Source organism: Tachypleus tridentatus, chromosome 13, assembly GCF_004210375.1.
Source record: "Tachypleus tridentatus isolate NWPU-2018 chromosome 13, ASM421037v1, whole genome shotgun sequence".
In the NCBI taxonomy this organism is placed as follows: domain Eukaryota; kingdom Metazoa; phylum Arthropoda; class Merostomata; order Xiphosura; family Limulidae; genus Tachypleus; species Tachypleus tridentatus.
This window is the reverse complement of record NC_134837.1, coordinates 262104066-262112130: the sequence shown is the minus strand read 5'-3', so window position 1 is coordinate 262112130 and position 8065 is coordinate 262104066. Positions and strand designations below refer to the sequence as shown.

The window sequence follows — 8065 nt, the reverse complement described above, 5'->3', positions numbered from 1 at the left end:
ACTCGAAAGAATGTTATGAACCTTTCGTTAGAATACTGCATTTACTACAAACCTGTTAGCACGTTAGCAGCTGTCTCTAAATTTGATTTACTGACCAAGTAGGAAGAAACCAGTCAACAATGACATTCAACCGATACAAAGGAATTGATTGTCACGTCCATAAAGCACCTAAACTTCAATGTGAAGGTGAGATATCATTCCAATGAATGGATTCAATAGCGTCTTGTCACCTACATCATTCAAAATTCTACAGTATAGCCAATCGATTCTTTTTATAGAAAAAACTAAATAAATCACACTAATAAATCCTGAAACTATGTAACAAATTTAAGTAAGAGAAAATATAAAAAGAAGTGAAATACTTGGCCCCGTTTTTATTCTAAATCTATAAAGCATAAATTTGATTATGAAGAAAATAAGCCAAGATATCCTCATTTTTTAACTTAGATCATTGTTTCCATTTCACGTTTCTCTGTAACTACTTCATCTGTTCTAGCTCGGCGAAACGTCGTCATCAAGATGTTGAAATAAATAAAACTTTATTATTCTTTTTACACACACATACATTTATATGACGTTTTTTCTCTTCATTTTTCATGCATTTTGTATGTTCTATTCTGACTAAAGTGAAATTTTAAACCACACACCGCACCACGTATTAGTACGTTTCGAACATCAGATAACTCACTCACTTTAGACTTTCGATTAAATTTCAAACGTGAAGGTCATTTTCTCCTTTCAATTCTGCTCACATTTATATCTCTAGTGGCAATGAAATGCACTAAGAAATATGTACGGATCATTATAAGACTTTAATTGTAAATCTCCCAATATCTATAGGTAAGGAGAATTAAAAATATCAAAAATCAAACGATACTTAAACCATCGGTTCACAATTTATTTTCTTAATATAAAACAGGTATGTATATGGTGATTTTTGTGTGTAATGAACTGTTTAAATAAGTCCATTAACAAAATAATAGTAGCCTCCAAACGTCAGTAAATCTGAGACAATACACGTGATGTAATTAAACATTTGTTCTGAATCAGGAGTCTTGACTGAAACACATTTGCATCGTGGTTGTCGCTTGTGTTACCTCGCTACAAATTCTATGAGAAAAAGAAGAAAACGCAACACATTTTGACACCTGCCGTGATCGTCTAGTGGTTAGGACATTGCGTTGTGGCCGCAATAACCCAGGTTCGAATCCTGGTCACGGCAAAAACGTTTACTTTTTCCAAAATAAACCTTAAGAGTGACATTACAGATACGTAATCTCTTACAACATTTGTCGTTTAAAAACGAATATCAAGGTTTGAGTAAATTATCACGTGATGTTATCTTACACAATTTATTTACCTTTAAAAATCCACCTGTTGGCTTGTGTTCGCCAAAGGAAAATATTTATCAAAATTAACACTTTTTACATTATAAAACAGAAATAAAGAACTTCGTAAATTAGATAACACCTCAATCCAATAAATTCTAGCTTTTATTTCAATGTACAGAATAAAGAAAGATAAATATTTAATCGAAATTCTTCTTTCCAATTCTGAATATAAAATTGTTTTGTAGCACGTGTTTTCATAACATTACCTCGTCATGATCTTAAAAAATCTTCATACACACTCCAATAATTTCCATATTGTGAAAAAAACTGTTGCAAAGAAAGCTTATATTTCTTAAAACGTATCAAAGTAACTCCCTTACAATTCAGTTTTTATATTACTATTTCATAATTTCTAGTAATACGTAAATGGTTATCATGAGAAATATTTTATAATACTATCACAAAGGACATGAGGTTAAGCGTATAATACGTGTGACTATTTCATAATCTTGACGACAGTTATCAGATTAGGTGTTTTTTAGGGTGATTATATAAACCCAACTGTATAATATAAAAGTAGGTCCTCGTTGCATGCAGAGAAAAATGGGGAGAAAATAAAATACAAAAATGGACATTTTTCTCACATATAAATTTTCCCAAATAATTTCCTGAAAATTCTTTCGAATCTTCGTCATGACGATAAGAAAAATAATGATGAGAAAATATGTACTCGTAAAACTAGACAATTCAAAAGTAAACTTTTGTGGCCTCATACAGCATGTATTCACCAGACAATACTGACATGGACAATTTGGAACACTTTAAACTAACTATATCAATATTTAGGATCTGGAAGGACATATCTTTTTACCAAAGCCCATGTAACTTGGCCTACACAAGAGTAGTACATGTTTTGTTTCCAAAATCGTACTTCCTTGCTGAAGAAAATGAACGAAACCCTGATATTCAAATGGACAATATAGACAATTTTGGCCTATATCGCGATTATGAACATGTAAAAAAAGTGTCATTGCACTAAGTACAGTTGAAATTGGCTGCAAAACGAGAATGTTGTTCGTACAATATTAGGCTTTTTTATGACATATTGACCCACTAAAATTACTAACAATAAGCATGCCCAAGAGTTTTGTATGTCAATGTGTTTTTCCTGTGGAAAAATATCTTTGCGGCTAATCCACAAAAACTGGCCAAAATTCGGCGAAGTAATTCTCAATATTACCTCAAATTTTGTTTCTCGTAGCATCTCGTGGTAAAGATATTTGGTTATGAAAGTAATAACTCAAATTCGATACCTGAAAAAGACAAATACATATTTAGGCGTAGCACATCTTCTGTACTCGTAAGAGTGTCATGAAACTTTGATTAGAATATTGTATTTACTACAAACCTATTAGTTAAATTTTCAGCTGTCTCTATATTTGATTTACTGACCTAATAGGAAGAAGCCAGTCAACAATAACTTTCAACCGATACTAAGGAGTTGATTGTCAACGTCCGTACAACACCTAAACCTTTATGTGAAGATGAGTTATCATTCCACAATTTGGATTCGATAGCATCTTGTCACCTACATCATTCAAAATTCTACAGTATTGACAATCCATTCTTTTTATATAAAAAACTAAATAAATCACTTTAAGAAAATACTGAAACTATGTAACAAATTTAAGTAAGAGAAAATTTAAAAAGAAGTGAAATACTTGGCCCCGTTATTATTGTGAATCTATAAAGCATAAATGTGATTATGAAGAAAATAAGCCAAGTTTTCCGCATTATGTAACTTAGATCTTTGTTTCCATTTCACGTTTCTCTGTAACTAATTCACCTATACCAGTTTTGCGAAACGTCTTCATCAAGATGTTGAACTAAATAAAACTTTCTTATTCTTTTTACCCACACATACATTTATATGACGTTTTTTTCTTCACTTTTCATACATTTCGTATGCTCTATAATTTTTAAATCTGGAGAAGAAAAGAAAAACTTCAGACTAAAGTGAGATTGCAAATCACACACCGCACTACAGATTAGTACGTTTCGAACATCAATCACTTTAGACTTTCGATTAAATTCCAAACGTGAAGGTCATTTTCTTCTCTCAATTCTGATCCAATTTAAATCTCTAGTGGCAATGAAATGCACTAAAGAATATGTACGTTGAAATACTTTGTTTTGATCATCACACGTATAACACAGGTAAAACGTGAGGTAATAATCATTTCAGATCATTATAAGATCTTAATTGTAACTCTCCCATTTTCTATAGATAAGAAGAAAAAATATTCAAAATGAAACCATACTTAAACCACCGGTTCACAATTTATTTTCTTAATCTAAAATAGGTATGTATATGGTGATTTTTGTGTGAAATGAACTGTTTAAATAAGTCCATTAACAAGATAATAGTAGCCTCCAAACGTCAATAAAACTGAGACAATACACGTGATGTAGTTAAAAAATTTGTTCTGAATCAGGAGTCTTGAGTGAAAGACATTCGCCTCGTGGTTGTCACTTGTGTTACCTCGCTACAAATTTTATGAAAAAAAGAAGAAAACGCAAAAGTATTTATACGTGGCATGATCGTCTAGTGGTCAGGACATTGCGTTGTGGACGCAATAACCCAGGTTCGAATCCTGGTCACGGCAAAAAACGTTTACTATTTCCAAAATAAACCTTAAGGGTGACATTACAGGTACTTAATCCCTTACAACATTTGTCGTTTAAAAACAAATATCAAGGTTTGAGTAAATTATCACGTGATGTTATCTTACGTAATTTATTTACTTTTAAAAATCCACCTGTTGGCTCGTGTTCGCCAAAGGAAAATATTTATCAAAATTAACACTTTTTACATTATAAAACAGAAATAAAGAATTTGGTAAATTAGATAACACCTGACTCCAATACATTCTAGCTTTTATTTCATTGTACAGTATAAAGAAAGATAAATATTTAATCGAAATTCTTCTTTCCAATTCTGAATATAAAATTGTTTTGTAGCACGTGTTTTCATAACATTACCTCGTCATGATCTTGAAAAATCTTTAAACACACTGCAATAATTTCCATATTGTGAAAAAAAACTGTTGCAAAGAAAGCTTATATTTCTTAAAACGTATCAAAGTAACTCCCTTACAATTCAGTTTTTATATTATTATTTCATAATTTCTAGTAATACGTAAATGGTTATCATGAGAAATGTTTTATAATACTATCACAAAGGACATGAGGTTAACGTTATAATAAGTGTGACTATTTCATAATCTTGACGACAGTTATCAGATTAGGTGTTTTTAGGGTGATTATATAAAATCAACTGCATAATACAAAAGTAGGTCCTCGTTGCACGCATAAAAATATGGGGAGAAAATGAAATAGAAAAATGGACATTTTTCTCACACATAAATTTTCCCAAATAATTTACTGAAAATTCTTTCAAATCTTCGTCATGACGATAATAAAAATAATGATGAGAAAATATGTACTCGCAAAACTAAACAATTCAAAAGTAAACTTTTGTGGCCTCATACAGCATGTCTTCACCAGAGAATATTGACATGAACAATTTGGAACACTTTAAACTAACTATATCAATATTTAGGATCTGGCAGGACGTATCTTTTTACCAAAGCCCAAGTAACTTGGCCTACACAAGAGTAGTACATGTTTTGTTTCCAAAATTGTACTTCCTTGCTGAAGAAAATGAACGAAACCCAGATATTCAAATGGAAAATATAGACAATTTTGGCCTAATCGCGGTTTTGCACATGTAAATAAAGTGTCATTGCAGGAAGTACAATTGAAAGTGGCTGCAACACGAGTATGTACTTCGTAGAATATTATGCTTTTTTATGACATCTTGACCCACTATACTTACTAAAAATGAGCATGTCCAAGAGTTTTGTATGTCAATGATTTTTTCCTGCGGAAAAATATCTTTGCAGCTAATCCACGAAAACTGGCCAAAATTCGGCGATGTAATTCTCAATTATTCCTCAAATTTTGTTTCCCGTAGCATCTCTTGGTTAAGATATTTGGTTATGAAAGTAATAACGCAAATTCGAGACCCTAAAGAGACAAATGCATATTTAGGCGTAGCACATCTTCTGTACTCGTAAGAGTGTTATGAAACTTTGATTAGAATATTGTATTTACTACGAACCTATTAGTTAAATTTTCAGCTGTCTCTATATTTGATTTACTGACCTAATATGAAGAAGCCAGTGAACAATAACTTACAACCGATACTAAGGAGTTGAATGTCACGTCCGTACAACACCTAAACCTTTATGTGAAGATGAGTTATCATTCCACAATTTGGATTCGATAGCGTCTAGTCATCTACATCATTTAAAATTCTACAGTATTGACAATCCATTCTTTTTATATAAAAAACTAAATAAATCACATTAAGAAAATACTGAAACTATGTAACAAATTTAAGTAAGAGAAAATTTAAGAAGAAGTGAATTACTTGGCCCCGTTATTAATGTGAATCTATAAAGCATAAATGTGATTATGAAGAAAATAAGCCAAGTTTTCCTCATTATGTAACTTAGATCTTTGTTTCCATTTCATGTTTCTCTGTAACTAATTCACCTATACCAGTTCTGCGAAACGTCTTCATCAAGATGTTGAACTAAATAAAACTTTCTTATTCTTTTTACACACAAATACATTTATATGACTCTTTTTTTCTTCACTTTACATATATTTCGTATGCTCTATAATTTTTAAATCTGAAGAAGAAAAGAAAAACTTCAGACTAAAGTGAGATTGCAAATCACACACCGCACTACAGATTAGTACGTTTCGAACATCAATCACTTTAGACTTTCGATTAAATTCCAAACGTGAAGGTCATTTTCTTCTCTCAATTCTGATCCAATTTAAATCTCTAGTGGCAATGAAATGCACTAAAGAATATGTACGTTGAAATACTTTGTTTTGATCATCACACGTATAACACAGGTAAAACGTGAGGTAATAATCACTTCAGATCATTATAAGATCTTAATTGTAACTCTCCCATTTTCTATAGATAAGAAGAAAAAATATTCAAAATGAAACCATACTTAAACCACCGGTTCACAATTTATTTTCTTAATCTAAAATAGGTATGTATATGGTGATTTTTGTGTGAAATGAACTGTTTAAATAAGTCCATTAACAAGATAATAGTAGCCTCCAAACGTCAATAAAACTGAGACAATACACGTGATGTAGTTGAAAAATTTGTTCTGAATCAGGAGTCTTGAGTGAAAGACATTCGCCTCGTGGTTGTCACTTGTGTTACCTCGCTACAAATTTTATGAAAAAAAGAAGAAAACGCAAAAATATTTATACTTGCCGTGATCGTCTAGTGGTCAGGACATTGCGTTGTGGCCGCAATAACCCAGGTTCGAATCCTGGTCACAACAAACACGTTTACTTTTTCCAAAATAAACCTTAAGGGTGACATTACAGATACGTAATCTCTTACAACATTTGTCGTTTAAAAACGAATATCAGGGTGTTAGTAAATTATCACGTGATGTTATCTTACACAATTTATTTACTTTTAAAAATCCACCTGTTGGCTCGTGTTCGCCAAAGGAAAATATTTATCAAAATTAACACTTTTTACATTATAAAACAGAAATAAAGAACTTGGTAAATTAGATAACACCTGACTCCAATACATTCTAGCTTTTATTTCATTGTACAGAATAAAGAAAGATAATTATTTAATCGTAATTCTTCTTTCCAATTCTGAATATAAAATTGTTTCGTAGTACGTGTTTTCATTACATTACCTCGTAATGATCTTGAAAAATCTTCATACACACTCCAATAATTTCCATATTGTGAAAAAAACTGTTGCAAAGAAAGCTTATATTTCTTAAAACGTATCAAAGTAACTCCCTTACAATTCAGTTTTTATATTACTATTTCATAATTTCTAGTAATACGTAAATGGTTATCATGAGAAATATTTTATAATACTATCACAAAGGACATGAGGTTAAGCGTATAATACGTGTGACTATTTCGTAATCTTGACGACAGTTATCAGATTAGGTGTTTTTTAGGGTGATTATATAAAATCAAATGCATAATATAAAAGTAGATCCTCGTTGCACGCACAAAAATATGGGGAGAAAATGAAATAGAAAAATGGACATTTTTCTCACACATAAATTTTCCCAAATAATTTACTGAAAATTCTTTCAAATCTTCGTCATGACGATAAGAAAAATAATCATGAGAAAATATGTACTTGCAAAACTAAACAATTCAAAAGTAAATTTTTGTGGCCTCATGCAGCATGTCTTCACCAGACAATATTGACATGAACAATTTGGAACACTTTAAACTAACTATATCAATATTTAGGATCTGGCAGGACGTATCTTTTTACCAAAGCCCAAGTAACTTGGCCTACACAAGAGTAGTACATGTTTTGTTTCCAAAATTGTACTTCCTTGCTGAAGAAAATGAACGAAACCCAGATATTCAAATGGACAATAAACAATTTTGGCCTATATCGCGGTTTTGCACATGTAAAAAAAGTGTCATTGCACTAAGTACAGTTGAAAGTGGCTGCAACACGAGAATGTTGTTCGTACAATATTATGCTTTTTTATGACATATTGACCCACTATAATTACTAAAAATAAGCATGTCCAACAGTTTTGTATGTCAGTGTGTTTTTAAAAAAAATTGAAGTATGA

At 31.2% G+C, this 8065-nt stretch overlaps 3 non-coding genes across 3 annotated transcripts; all 3 read left to right on the top strand.

Moving 5' to 3' along the window:
• The first annotated feature begins 1150 nt into the window (after positions 1 to 1150).
• TRNAH-GUG (transfer RNA histidin (anticodon GUG)) lies at positions 1151 to 1222 on the top strand. The gene has a single exon. It is a non-coding gene; the product is annotated as a tRNA-His (tRNA).
• Positions 1223 to 3925: 2703 nt separating this feature from the next.
• Positions 3926 to 3997, top strand: TRNAH-GUG (transfer RNA histidin (anticodon GUG)). Its single transcript has one exon. It is a non-coding gene; the product is annotated as a tRNA-His (tRNA).
• Positions 3998 to 6700: 2703 nt separating this feature from the next.
• Positions 6701 to 6772, top strand: TRNAH-GUG (transfer RNA histidin (anticodon GUG)). The gene has a single exon. It is a non-coding gene; the product is annotated as a tRNA-His (tRNA).
• Positions 6773 to 8065: the final 1293 nt, after the last annotated feature.